We start from the raw sequence: 14,905 nt of genomic DNA, 5'->3' as shown, positions 1-14,905 counted from the left end.
ATGACACATCCAAGGGTGTACAAAATTGGATATTGCGGTAAGAATCATAGGAGAATATCAATATAGTAATATTAGAATTATAACTGGTGCATGTATATTGTACAGACCATATTCTCTCAGATACGTCCATATCTCCATATCCATACTAATATTTTACATATTCATGTTTATTTTTCCTAACCGATCTTCCATGTCCTGTTACTGTTAGCTTTGTCTTTTTGCCCCGTGTCCGTCTGCCGGAACACACAGGTAAGCGTCTTATTGTACTCAGTACTTGTAACAGTGTAAAGGACAATGAGCCCTTTCAAATCTTAATGAAAGTTCATTCGAGATTTATGCAGACAAAAAAATAAAAAATTAAATAGAAATAAAAACGAATTCTTATAGATTCTCATTTTCAGGGGTCTGGAAGAGGTCAGGTGAGTTTGTCTCTCTCGCTTGCTGCTGATGTGTGTCCCGTGATGGACTGGCATCCCATCCAGGATCTTCCCCGCTGTTTGCCCTGCCTTACTGGGATAGACTCCAGACTCCGCATGACCCTGAACCAGATAAGTGGTAATGTCAAACAGATAGATGCAAACAAGCACGCCTTCATCCATTTAGCTGACACACACACCCCTGATACAGTCCCACAGGCTAACAGGAATGTTGAGCTATGCAAAATCACTGTCAGAATTCAATCAACACCTCTCTCTTCCAAAATTAGGAGCTCAGCTGCAAAACAAGCCAGCGAACACAGTTGGTTCCACGGACCTGGGTAAGGAAAACGTGTTCACATCCAGTCTGAACTGGCAGCTGGTACTGCGGACACCCAGTCTCGCACTATGCAACCAAGTTAATAAAAATATCCAAACCAGTGTCCAATAAATTTCGTGTTGTATAAATATTGCAGCTGTCCTGCACACTACGTGCGGTGTTTGATAACTGTCCAAACTGTTCCTGGAGCTTATTTCTGTAACTGTGCATCTTCAGTGACAGGAAATGATGCAACATTTGAGACAGGAAATGATGCAACATTTGAGACAGGAAATGATGCAACATTTGAGACAGGAAATGATGCAACATTTGAGACAGGAAATGATGCAACATGTCCCCCATTGCACTTTCCCATATTATTCAACACATTTCCTTTTCATGCTGGGAACATTTTGTAGACAGAATGTTTACTCCTGTCACTTCAGCCGAGCTATTCTTTAGACCGCCTAAAGTATTTTAGAGTTATGTAAATGCAACTTTACCACATTTATGAGAAGTGATACAAAAGGGCACAAAAAAAATTCTTCTCGTTTCAGACTTCAAGATGTTCAGGACAGGAGCCCGTCCATGGGACTTCGAGATCGGAGGATGAATCAGAGGATCTTATTTGGCAACCTCTCATGAACATGTGTCGGGGGCGGAGGGGCAAGCTACATACAAACAAACACTTTGGTTTCTGATTTAAAGGAACAAAACCAGTAAAACGCCAAGAACTGGGACCGCCGTGCCTGAATGGGCTTTATACAGCCATCACCTAAATTCACAAACAAGATTAAGAACACCTTTGTCGTCCTAAAATACGCCGTATAAAAATATATGTATGAAATACATACATGCATTGAAGAATGAAAAGGATAAAAAAGACGGGATGAGTGAAGCGCAAAGAGTTTCACAAGTATATGAATTTTATAGCGATACATGGAATAAGTGAATCCACCGAAGGCCTCAGATTCATGAAAAGTGCCATAAATGGTGCCTTTAAGCACAGATCGGTCATTGTGACAGTGACTTGCGCCTGATTGGCTAGGATGACCGATTCACCATCTGGGGAGGGTGGGGGGGGGTGGAGAGTCAGCGAGCGAAGGCAGCTGCAAGAGGACTGCCCGGCTGACCTGGAACACTGAGGTCCCGACCAAACGGCGACACAGCGCCGGTTCGAAGTCACAGCGCGCCAGTCTAACCCACATAACAGCTTATTTCTTTACATACACACTTTGTTATATTTACCCCCAGGATATATACATGCATCTGCTCTCACCATAATTACCTCCTCTACAACTTCTAAAGCATAAACTTTACTATGAACAATACCATTCTGATTGATATTAATCATCTATTATTAATTATCAAGCATGCTTTCTCACGCAACATTTGTGAAATGACTGGTGTGCACATTCCCCATTTATCTCCCCTGCTTCAGCTGAGGGTTTGTTGCTGTTGTCTGGGGTTTTCTTGGATTTTGATCGTTAAAAATACACTCACATTGAGCACATGAACACACACACACACGCACGCACACACACGCACACATGCACGCACGCACACACACACACGCACGCACACACGCACGCATGCACACACACACGCACACATGAACACACACGCACACACACGCACACATGCACGCACGCACACGCACACGCACCCATGCACACACACACGCACACACACACACGCACACACACACACAAATCTATCAGCTCTTGCTGCAGGCAGATTTTATTGCTCTTTATTTCTCAAGCTTTCAGCTCCATAAGATTTTTCGTTTCGTTTGAGTTATACCTCATACAATCGCTTCTGAAGGAAGGAAAAATAATTTACAAATAATTCTAGATTGTTTTGGAGGCTGAGAAGAGAAGCATCTGAAATCTCAGAGTAATCTCATTTGAAGACATCTTCAGATGTACTGGAGATAAAAGACTTTACCAGAAGCATGTTCAGATCTACTTTTTTTGGAACGCACTGAACCATCTGTGAGCCTTTCAAGGATTTCTCGTGGCAGAATCCGGCTAGGCCTTAATCCTCGTGCTGCAGCCATCTTGCTTTTATCTAGGACAATCTGAACTGAAAATTCACGACTTTTCGCCACAATTTCTTCATCAAGCCGCCTTTCACGCAGAGTGGAATGGTGGAAAAAAAAAACAGCAGCATTTCCACCGTGGTGCACTTTTGCCGTGAAAGTGGCAATCGTTGCCTTCCTTATAACGCTCCCGCTCGTCGTGGAAACGCGACGCACATCACATCTGCACCTCGCGAGCTCCTGTTCCATCCCACTCGCCCACGGGGAACCGCGCTAATTCCGCAGTGTTTTCCCCGCTTGCCGGGGAATCGCTGTCTCCGGAGCACGTCACTGAGCAGTCCTGCAACACGTGGTGACAGGGTGACCCCTGCAACACGAGACCTCCGTGCCCCCAGTGCGCGCGTGTGTGTGTGTGTGTGTTTATGACCATCAGGGACATGTGAGCGGAAGTGACAAGCTTCACCCAAAGGGACGACAGAACCTGGAATAAATCTGTCGCTTCTGCCCAAAGCTGGACGTAACTCCTGACAGACATGATGGAGCTACTCTACAGGAGATGGCCTGTTCCCTCTCTCTCTTTCATACACACACACACACACACACACACACACACACACGCTCTCCCTTCCAGGGGACATATACACTGGCCCTAGCTGAAAGCTGATTGGCCCTCACCAATTCAAAACATCACAATGGCTAATAATAAGGATAGCACGCCCCCCCCCCCCCCCCATATGAGTTATGGCCCCCTTATGCCTCCCACCTTATAAAATCCTAAAATCACCCCTGCAACTTATCAAAATTACATTTAGCCTGGTGTCAGTCCTCACACATATTCATCGTGTCCTTTCTGCAAAACAATGCATCCACTAGTAATTAAACTGTGAAGGTCCCCATTAAAAATAAGGGTTTTTGCCAACACAATGGTGACTCATCATTTTGAGAGACAGTGACCCGAAGACATTGGCTTGAACCGAAAGCAAAGATGGTCTTATGCAAGTACAGGTGTGTGGTTCAATGGCTTTGCCTGCTGTATGCGTGATCAGAAGTTTGTCGGTTCAAATCCCAGGGTCTGAACAGTGACCCGAGATCCCTGGTTGCTCCAGGATCCCAGCTTTCTCAACAAAAAAATGTATGTTGCTGTGGATAAAAGTGCCTGCTTAAATGCAAATTACTCTTTTGGAGTAATTCTAATGTAGGAAAACCATTACGCCAGTTAAAAAGAATTAAAAAAAATGTTTTCAGTTTATGTCATACATGATGCCGCAGCTCACTCAATGCTCCCTAGAGAGGATGCGAACGCTTGGAGCGGATTTGACTGCGGCCCATTATGTTCAGAAACGAGAACTGAAGGGGAACATGAAAATGCCGAGCTGGAGCCGAACTCTGCTTTCGGCTCCGGAGACTTCAAAGTCAAAACAAAACAAAACGACACACAGGGTTCGCAGTGTCTGTCCTCACAGCGGGACACAGAGCATAAATGGTAACACTTCACTTAAGGCCACGTGTTAAGTAATTTATTAGAAAAAAATTGATAATAATAATAAAGGTGGGAAATATACATGTATTCCTATATCTATGAGTAACTTTAAAAAGCAGTAATAATAATGATACTGATCGCTCAGCCTCGTATGCGCCCCTTCTTGTATGTGCAAGTGTAGGTGTGAGCTGATTTGTCATTGGATGTGCTGGTAATTGATGCCGCCGGGGGGCGTGAGAGTACCCCCCCCCCCACCCCACCTCCAGCTCCGAGCCCAAGACAAAGGCAGGGGAAACCAGGCAACCAAGGCCACCCCACCGCCCCCACGGCATAAGGGTCCACAGCCACCTGTCCCCGAGACAACCACCCCCCAACCCGAGAGGGAGCCCACGAGGGACTAAGGGGGTGCCAACCCGCGTACTAGGAGGCCCGCAGGGGAGGAATGGGCAGCAAGCTCTTAGTTAAGTTCTCCCCAAACGAGCTTCATGGGCCGAATGGCCTCCTCTCGTTTCTAAATTTATGTTCTTCTTATAATGCATAATGAATGTATCTATAGTGCATTATAGATGAGAGCTTCATAAAGCAGTTATAATGCATAATGAACATGGCTATAATGTGTTATGCCTTTTGATAAATATTTATAGCCGTGTTTATAATTCTTTATGAATGCATTATGTGTTATAAATGTGTTTATAAATGATTAAAAACACGGCCTTAAATGTTACCGAATAAATCAAACCCAGGGGCTTTGCTGCGTCTAAGAAATAAAAAAATATATACGAGCGTCCATCTGAGGATGGAAAACGTGACGCAGTCACAGGGAATTTAACCTTTCGCTGGCGCATTGTGTCCTCCGGCTCCGACGCCCCTCGCCTGCGTTAGCCGAAAAGGCGCGTTGTCATGGATGCATTTCAGTGCAGCATGTTAACGGGAGCACAGGTCTCCAGGATGGAAAATCTGCGAGGAAACTCCTCACTGCAAAATGATTTGAAAACAGGCTAAAAGAGGTCGTTCCACAGCACGAGCGACGAGGAGCAGAAATGTCAGAAAGGGACGGAATTAAGCAAGGAGACCCCCGTGGCCAGTTTCCTGAACATAACGAGTTCTCACCGTGCCGTTCCCCACAGATGTCTAATGACAGGGACTGCAGGGGGGGGGGCGGGGGGGCGGATTCACATTGAATTTAAGAGTTTGCTATTTGGCAGTTTTGAATTTAAATCGAGGTTCCTTACATTTAATTTTTTGACACGCTTTGGTTTTAGTGCTTAGTGCTCCACAGTCATTTTCATCAACGTCGATGGAAATGTCTTCCTCCGATTGCCTTATTATAATTTTTTAATTTTATGTCACATAGGATCATATCCGATAGTACTGCTCCAGAATTTTCAGCTGATGTTGAGCAAACTGTCGTAAATAGTAATAAAATAAAAAAAATGTAAAAAAAAACCCGTGAACAGATGCAAGTCGTTTTTGGTTTGGTGAGAAAAGTTTGCACATTCGCCTTATGTCACGTTTAACGCGTGTAAAGATGATTCAGGGAAAAAAAGGTGTGATTCAGGGGCGGGGAGACGCCGATCGGAGCTCGTGATGAGTGGGGAGATTCGACCTGACATGAACCTCCATGTCTTTTCCACAAAGCATGAAATTCCCTGGGCTTCAGCCTCGGGCGATGGGCCCGATCAGTCACCCAATGGGACGAGTCCCCGGGTGAAGCTGTCAGGGGCATAATCCAGGTCTCCTACTCAGAACTGAGTGAAACTCAGGTACATCGCCAGCATTTAATCGTCAGAATACAGTGACAGGGCCATGAAACGGATATGAGGACACAAGACAGGCAAAAGGCAACCGATCAGAGAGGAGAGGCAGTAGAAATTTCACAGGAGTAAAGAAAAGGGATTTTTATGAGGTTTATGAGACCTGGGGTCTGTGGGTGTGTGTCTCAAAAATATGCAAAGGAAGGATGAGACCGACATGGGAGTAAAGGCCGAGGTGTACCTTGGTTAATGATGAGAAACTGGGGCTGTAAAGGAATTACGGCTGGGGAGGGGGGGGAGCTGCAGGATGTAGTGGGAAAGGGAGATGGCTATGAAGCGGGGGGGGCAGAGACTCTGCAGAAGATAACAACTGCAGAAGAAGAGGAGGCAGAGGAGCTGTGAGATTGCGGGAGACCTCGCGATACACCTTCGCCGGGCAGGCTGTCTGCCCTTTGATCTGACGGAGTTTATTAAAGGGCGGCGGCAGAACCGGCTCCCGTCCCTCCGTCTCCTCTGTAAGGATGGAGGAAATGAACTGGAATGGCGAATGCTTGTACGACATGTCGTAGCAGCGCCCTCCAGTACAGGGTTCGAGGAAGCACGACACACAGGGCAGGGAGCTCGCTGGACAAGGAGGGGGAGCTAAATCGGCCACAGCAAATTAATGTGTCACAACAGATTCACGTAGAATAGTGGTTCCCATTCCAGTCCTTGAGGACCCAGAGACTCCCTCCCAGCTCCCGGACCCAAAAATGTAGACCGTCTGTATGTCCCCGAGGACCGGACTGGGAAACGCTGGTCTAAAAAGCACAGTCTATGTATCAGAGATACAGCCAGTAAGAATGTAGACATACTTGATTGGTTCAAGGGGGACATAATGCAGACGACCGTATAACTAATGCGAGTGGCGCTGGTCCGGTTGAACAGGACTGCGCTAGTCGGTTTGAGCATGTGAGACGGGCCCACGAGACAGACGGCGCGATTCAGACTGCATCAGCGGGCCGACGGAGCAGAACCTGTGCGCCTTGTTCATGCAAGGAGACGTACGGCCGTCACGGCAACGTAGCGAGACGGCACACGACTCCTGGGTGTCGGGGGGGGGGGATGTGCTGCATCACTGAGGCACAAGGACACCGGCCTCGCCATGCAAATGCAAGCCTCCAGGTGCTTTGAAAACACAGCAGGTGCCGTACATGTCGCAGCCCCCGCACTGCCTGTACAGATCAGAACACAAGAAAAAGCACCCAGGCGAGAGCCAAAGCTGCACCTTTTGTAATTTACATACACACACACACACACACACACACACAACACACGTATGCATATAAAAAGCCAGGAGCTGGGAGGGAGCGAAAATGTCGATTGTCTGGGGGTCCTGACGACTGGATTGGGAGACAGTAACATATATGATATATATAGATATATATTTATATATTCATATGGAAAACAGAGAATAACACAACCCTTTTATCTCACAAGTTAACTACCGTCTTAAAATGTGCCAAAACTGTGTTATGTTATGAAGATGTATTGCTGCTGGAAATTAAGTACAAATACGATTTAAGGTGGGTGTTATACAAGGACTGGCTGCATAAAATACATGTTATATAGACAAATAAAAACGATTGTAAATAAGTAATAAAAGGCAAAAAAAAAACTGGCTTATGAGATATAAAATCGTGCTTCTGACGGGCCGAAAGGTTTTTCCACGGTGTCAGGGATACGCTAAGTTAGCCTGGCCGACGGCGAGCGTGAAATATCGCGCTGCCGTAGTAATCAGCCGGGATCAACTTCAAACTAGCCTCATGCAATAACTTCCAGAAGTATTCGCTAACTCGGCAATCTCGCCTCATGAAACTGGCCTCAGGGATGAGAGAATCCTATTAAGCAAGAGAGTTGAATTACCTTCAGAAGCAGCTGCCAGTATTCCGGGCACCTTGTCAGCACTTACAGTATGATTATTCTTTTCCTAAATTGCTTAAAAAGTTAACACAACCCTTAGAAACTTGTTTTCTTCTTTGCAATTCGCGCCACACAATACAAAGGAAAATCTTTTTTTTTTTTTTTTAAATCACAATAACACCCTCCTGCTCTCGAAGGAGATTGTTCCCCGCCATTGCTGGGAAAGGCAGGCCCTTTATAACCTCGACACGACGTCATGAAACACGGTAGATGCTTTTTAATGGCACAGAGTCAGAAATAACTTCTTATTCAATCATATGTCAACTTTCCATAAACTGAGTTAGCAGAAAGCACAGGGCACAAGGCAGGGGACACACAGGATAGGAAGGTCTATTATGATTATCCATCCATCCATCCATCCATCCACCTCTGGGACCCGGGTTCGAGTCTCCCGCCTGGGTCACATGTGTGTGGAGTTTGCATGTTCTCCCCATGTCGTCGTGGGGTTTCCTCCAGGTACTCCGGTTTCCCCCCACAGTCCAAAAACATGCTGAGGCTAATTGGACTTGCTAAATTGCCCATAGGAGTGCATGTGTGAGTACATGGTGTGTGAGTGAATGGTGTGTGAGTGTGCCCTGCGATGGGCTGGCCCCCCATCCTGGGTTGTTCCCTGCCTCGTGCCCATTGCTTCCGGGATAGGCTCCGGACCCCCCGCAACCCAGTGGGATAAGCGGTTTGGAAAATGGATGGATGGATATATTAGGGGGGCGCCCCGCCCCCCCCCAACGGCACCTCCCGCCCCCCCCTTGACGGTCAAGTTAATTTTATTAAATTTTATTTTCTATATAGTGTCAGATCGCAACAGAAGTCATTTAAGGTTAACTTTCCTATAGAACAGGTCTATACTTTGTCCTTTCATTAGACAAACTAAACAGCCTCATGTTATTTATCTTATTTACACAACAGTTTGTCATTTTTTTGTCTCTACACGGTCGCGCGTTTACAATTCTCCTAGAGCTGCTCTGTATCGTGCATGGCGGAGCACCGCCCCAATGCGCACGTACCGACACGTGTGCGCACACAAAGGTGAGCTCACTCCCACCAGCGGACAGAGAGCGATTGTCGGAAAACATGCCGCGTCAACCACCTGAATAGCAGGCAAAAATTAACAGGGTAATAAATATGTTCCGCAATGGGATCTTCTGCTTTAAACTATCCCTATTTCAAACTATCAGCTATCATTTTTAAAGCCTAACAGTTAATGTCGATGCAGGTCAAGACAAACATCCGCAATAGGCTGCAAGGAGCCTGCAGCCTGCATGCGGATCTCAGTAAATGGGCCAGACGTCTCCGACTTCCCATAACAAGAGGCTCTAGAATCGCTCTTCCAGAAGCCAGAACGATACACGGCAGTGGCAGAAGCTGCACGCTTTGTGGATAATTGTCATAAAAAGAAATGTTCTGATGTTTAGTTCAGCTGTTATATTAAAAGAAACACATGAACATCATGAATCCTGTCGGTGTCCGTGTCCCCCCCCCCCCCCCCCCCCCAAAAAAAAAAACAAAGCTGTAAACCCAGGGGAAACACTATACAACAACAGTAATATTGTGTGTAAGTCTGTGTACTATATAATTACCATGTTATTGCATTGTATTTATCATTTATTATTAGTAGTAATAATAATTCCACTTTGAGCAGAAAGCAAGGCGGCTTCACACCACAATTCCAGAAAAAAAAACACTTTAAAGAAGCGATTTCAGCTGAATACCTGACACATATTATGGCACGAAGCAACACGGGCAGTCAATAAACAGGCCCAACAGATGGAGGCGCGTAAACAAAAGGCACGAAATGGCCAAAACACAGAAGTGCTAAAGGCAGGAGGCTCGAAACAGGCACCGAATTTAAAACGATGTTGGAAGTAAACCTTGCATCAAGTGCAAAGAACTGCCAGGACAGAAATTATTGTCGTGGCCGCCGTCCCCCCTTGGACCTTTATATATGGTTTGAGAGCAACTGATTATATTTAGATTTTAACATTTGTTCATCCATTTTCCAGCCGCTTAATCCAGCACAGTGTTGAGGCCTGTAGCCTCTCCCAGGTAGAATAGGGCACCAGGCAGTGCTACGTGCTGGATGTAACGCCGAAACACACACACACACACACACACACACACACACAGACCTGCGAGTCACAGGAATAACGTACAAGCTCTGTACACAGGGCGGGATTCGAACCCCCTGTAGGTGTGAATCTCCTGCACTGATCCCTAAAACTGTAACAGTGTTAAGAGAACAGATTTGCAAATAAGTGGGCAATAAGTAAAAAAAAAAAAAAACACGTTAATGAGTTGTCACACCCTTATTTATCTTAATCTCAATCTCAAAGCTACGCCTTTTAGGGACGCTAAACAGCATTTTGTAAGAATCGGCACCCTTGCAGGTAATCTGCCCAGTCGGCTACAGCATGCGATGATGCCAGACCAGGAGGTCTCACATCACCGTCGCGTGAACACTGCCAAGTAAAAGGAAGTTTATCTCCCTGTGAGATGGGATTTCAGGCATTTCTCCCAAAGACTGATTCTTCTATGTCTCAGCAAAACAACTCTAATCATTTTTAACGTTTCATTTATACTGCAGACACGCGAAGTGATGCACGTTCTTGAAGAAGCAGGGCAGTTAGAGTTAAGGGTCTCGCTCAAGGGGGTAAAGGTGAAATCAGGCATCAACTCAGAGAGCTGAACGTACAACCTTCCAATCCCAGGCACAGAACCCTGAGTCGCAGAGCCAAAGACCTCAGATGCAGACGTCAATATTTGACGAAAATGTGAACGTCTTAAGGCTTGCTAATCATTTTGACTCTGTGTTAATGGGGGAGGGGGGAATTAGGTGGTTCTATACTGTATCTTTGTGCTTCAACCCATGTTAATCTGTTTGATGTTAATCCGTATTGAATCATAAATTACATTATCAGCTGGTCTGGATTAATTTGTGGTTTGGTCTCAATCCCTACTGCTGTCCGGACTTTGACAAGCCCTGTTCTAGGGGATTCCCAGATGTTGCCAAGCCAACTTGGAGATGTAATCCCTCCAGTGCTGGGTCTGCCCCAGGGTCTCCATCCAGTGGGCTGTGCCCAGAGCAGTTCCAGTGGGAACCTCCACATGGTATCCTGAACTAACTCAGCGGACTCCTCTCAACCCCGAAGGAGCAGTGGCTTGATTTCGCCTCTGTCCAGACCTCCAAACTTCTCGCCGAGTTACGAAAAGGGAGGCCAGCGACTCCTGCAGAGGGACCTCATTTTGCCCACTTGTGCACTCAGCTCATGAGCACAGGTGAGAAGAGGAACACAGAGTTACTGGCAAACCAAACTCCTTGCGTGAAAAATCACCTTTTGCTTCCCCATCGCAGAGCTGCAAACCTGCAGCCACGAGACCGTCCAATCTCACGGTTCCTCTCACCATTACCAAGGTACTTACACTTAATCCCAGACTCTTATCACTTTCATACAGGGACCAAACAGCACGCAGTGGTAGTCCGTGATTCTTCAGCTCCTTCTGCAGCCAGGAAACTCAGCCGTATTGCCCTCTCCAAGTTCACAAGACGCATGTCGATGGTCTCAGCATATTCACCACAACCAAGCGAGGGAGAAGAGTTGGTCCACTTGCCTACGAGCAACTACAAATCCACGCGGCCTCTTCCTGAATCCTCGGGAGTAGCCAACCAACGATCCAACAGAGACCGATGAGAGGCCGGAGAACCTTATCAGGAACCGGACTACCGGGACCCTCCCCTGGAACTACGTTTGGGGGAGGGTGGGGTTTGCCAGTCATCCCCTGGTGACTGGGGTGCCCCAGTAACACAGCTAGGCTACCGATCCGCACAGAGTCTCGTGGGCTCACCGGCTGTGGATTCAAAAGACATTTAAAAATAACATGATAATAAGGGAACATGTTCAAATATGGGTGAGCAACATATGTGAGTCACTTCCTGGTCGACTTCGGAAAAACACTTTCTGAGCCATGGAGCTGCAGCACTGACTATTAAGAGGCTGAATGACAAGGCTTATTTATTTCCAAATAAGAACATAGAGGAAGCCCCGAGTAAGAATTCAGCACCTGCCACATACAGACACACACACAGCTCTCCGCCTGCGAACAAAGACAGCCATTGTCAGCCGCTCCTGCTTTTTTTGGTACCTGAACCATCTATCGAGAGGAAAATGGCCCACACACCCCCGATTTTGATTTATGGTTCCCCTAGAAGTGCAAGGCTCATCCCCGCAACAAAGATAATACTCTGCGATCGGGGCGACCAGCCCAAGCAAAGCTCCGACGTAGAAACTCTGCCAGAAAAACAGTCTAGAGTCTGCCCGAGTTCTGCTGCGTGACACGGCGTCAGCTTCTGGAATCGTTTAGATATCTGTGGCGTGTAAAAAGGAGCAATCATCACCGTGGGGGGGGGGTCGACCTGTGGCGTACATCTCAGAGGACTGGAGGGGATGCGAGCTTCACAAAGTCGCATATCTTTAGCACACGCCGAGCTACAGACTGATGCTTCGCGGAGCCTAATTACGACGTGAAAGGCAGCGGTTTTAGATGATTTTTTAGAGGGGGAGCGACGAAAACAGTAACTCGCGGCAGATAATTGCCGCACAGAGCACAAGTCAAGTGCAAAGCATTGTTCCCTCCCTGCCCTGATTGACGCCTCCTTTGTTCCTGACAGCCTGAAGCGGTACAGGGCACGCTCCGAGTCTCAGTATCACAGTAATACCTTTCCAGCAAACTTGCTAATAACTAACGACATGCAAATTTATGAGGAGCCTAACCTCTTCTACATAATAATGTGCTGAGAATAGTGTGCGTGCAATCAGAAAATGGGAACTGTCAATGAAACCGCTTTTTTATTTAAATTAAGAACAGCCTAACGATGCTGAGCTCACCTAGTAGCACGGAGCTATCGGGATCGATTAGTAATGCCTAAGTCCTAATAGCTTAAAACAAGGCAGTTGTTTCTCAGTGACGATTCAAATACAAATGTTGAAAATATAAAGTTGGGGTAAAAAAAAAAAACCAGAGATGTCAGTCAGTAGACAGCTGGGCCGCGGTTTTGTGAACGTGGCCGGACTCCTGCAAATCGGCTGCCGGCCAGGCAATTCGGCACCGCTGACAGCTCCGCAAGTGGACTATTTCAGTAACATGGAGAGTGGGGGGGCTGTCGCCTTCGAATGGGAGAACACAAGGCACATCCGAGAACCAACAAGCCTCCGGATCCTGGAGGACAGCCGGAGACGCGCCCAGTCACGTTTTTAAAAAAAAAATTTTGTCGGAATCATGTGTGGACCGCGGCCTACCGCCGCCGCGCCGACCTCAGCCAGAGCTGCGGGAATCATCTCCACTCCAGTGACTTAATTCCCTACTATCCTGCCTCACTGAAGATGATTCACGGCAGCATAATGACGGGACAGGAAGCGTCTGGCCCAAGGCACTTGATGTGACTTCGAACTGTAAACTACGCTGAAAGCAGTAAGGAACAGGAACGCCTACTCAATTTACACATGTACAGTTCACATACTTATTTATACTTAGACTTGCGCTACTTGCTACTTTACTGCCACATGCGCACTACGGGTATCCGTGATCACTGTTTAATTGTTACCATTGATGTCCTATGTTGTGTCTTGTATACTCATTTCTGTGGTTCACAGTTGCCGGGCATTTCACATTGTACCGAGTATAAATGTATATGTGACAAATAAGAATCTTTGCAACTAAATATGCGGAGGAACAGCTCAGTCAATGATGGGAAGAAGTAAACAAGTAACCGCTCCCTTCAACTGAGAGGCTCACAGCAAGGCAAGGAAAATTAGCAATGCGAGAGATTATGAAACAATGCGCCAATACCCACGATGCAACTGTGCCGCCGAAGGGAATGCCAATCCGAGGCTGTTGACATTTCCCTTTTCACTGGCAGCCGGGTAAATAAGTGGGATTTCTGACACAGAGGGTAACATCTGCATCACAGCTGCATGTCTGAAGATCAATTATAAAGCGGAGATTCCCCAAGCGATGTCAGCAAGTGCCCCCCACCGAAATGTCAGCCGCTAAATTTATACATCTGCGAGCGCTGGCCAGGACCGCCGGCATGCTCTTTTAGGGAGACGGCGCACTGGACCTCTTTGAAGCCGCGAGTAATGAGTGCAGACAGAAAAAAAAATTAAATAAATGACAAGCGGCCAATGAGGCAAGAGCAGAATGGGATCGCATCCGGCCGAGAGGGCAGAGGCAGCGTAAAGGCCAAAGACGCAGCAGCTGCAGGCCCGGCTGAAAGAGCGAGAATTAAAAACTGACCTTGCAGTATACAACGCATAAATGTGCACTCAGGGAGAGATACAGTCTTCAGTTCTTTCCGTTTTTCTAAAGTGCTCCCATGAACAGAATTGAGCGCAAGGATACAATAAATGGCAACACTTTTCTTGACAGGGTACAATTACTTAGCAATAACTCCTGAAATACAACGCATCGGCAAATGATGAACACAAATATAGTCGGCACTTGTGCTTAAGGTGAGGGCTGAGTTGGGGTTAAGATTCTCATTGCTGGGATTAGAAATCAATGGATGGTCCCCAAAAGAATATGAATTCAAATATGCATGTGGCTGCTTCTTTGTGTGTATGCATGTGTGTATATTGTCAATATAGACATTGAGTGTAATTGCATGACATTTGCATGCTGAGAAACCGCAGAAGGTAGAGCAACACCGCAAGCTCTTTGACGTCGTCCTCGTTTTCCTTCATCTTTTGGTATTTCTCTCGTCCTGCTTGCGAGTTTATCCTCCAAACCTTGCTGCTCTGAACCACGCGTCGCACCCTCGTCCCACGCCACGCGAGCTGCCAAGTCGATATTTTCACATAATTTTTCTCCAGTGCTATAACCATGACGTCCGAAACACTGGCTGCGCATCAGTAACGGGGGCTTTAAAGGTCCCCCGCTATA

At 46.7% G+C, this 14,905-nt stretch overlaps 1 protein-coding gene across 5 annotated transcripts in view; it reads right to left on the bottom strand.

The window, feature by feature from the left end:
* The window catches only part of LOC125719920 (glutamate receptor 1-like), a 71,602-nt gene that overhangs the window by 19,731 nt on the left and 36,966 nt on the right, over positions 1–14,905 (bottom strand). The window lies entirely within an intron of this gene.

The sequence above is a fragment of the Brienomyrus brachyistius genome, chromosome 24 (genome assembly GCF_023856365.1).
Source record: "Brienomyrus brachyistius isolate T26 chromosome 24, BBRACH_0.4, whole genome shotgun sequence".
In the NCBI taxonomy this organism is placed as follows: domain Eukaryota; kingdom Metazoa; phylum Chordata; class Actinopteri; order Osteoglossiformes; family Mormyridae; genus Brienomyrus; species Brienomyrus brachyistius.
This window is presented reverse-complemented; position numbering and strand designations above follow the sequence as displayed.